The sequence below is a fragment of the Ctenocephalides felis genome, unplaced genomic scaffold (assembly GCF_003426905.1).
Source record: "Ctenocephalides felis isolate EL2017-DRISC unplaced genomic scaffold, ASM342690v1 CF-g0.4_SCAFFOLD_01886, whole genome shotgun sequence".
Lineage (NCBI taxonomy): Eukaryota > Metazoa > Arthropoda > Insecta > Siphonaptera > Pulicidae > Ctenocephalides > Ctenocephalides felis.
The window spans coordinates 70,268,059-70,268,582 of NW_020538040.1; positions in this window are offsets into that span (position 1 = coordinate 70,268,059).

Below are 524 nucleotides of genomic sequence, written 5' to 3' on the forward strand. Positions count from 1 at the left end.
GAATGGACAGGGGGTAAACGGACCCAATGTTTTATTTTAATTTTAAACGGTTTTTACAAAATTATAGCTGCATTATTCAACCAATGCAAAATAAAAATTTTATAGGCCCATTTTTTACAGAGATAATACTGTATATAACCTTGATCTCATATTTCGTAAGAAATATTCATCAACAGAGTTTGAATAACTATTTATTGCTATTTTTATTTTTTACAGCTTTTCCAGAGTGAAGATTTAGTTGGTCCCTATTACTCCACACAGGTGTAAGCTTTTATAAAGATTATATAAAAAAAGCTTGAATCTAACTTAAAATTAATAATACATCTTATAAACAGAAAATTAAATAACGTATTCTTACAAATTATATTTTGGTCTGGAAAGCTGAGCAACATAGCCGTTTTCTCCCGATATAAACGTCGTAAAAATTAAGGTGGTGTCTGGTTAAACATTTTTCCCTCTAGTTTCAAATATTGTTGTTAAAAATATCCTTAACTTTATTGATTTTTGAGATATCGGTTGTGGAC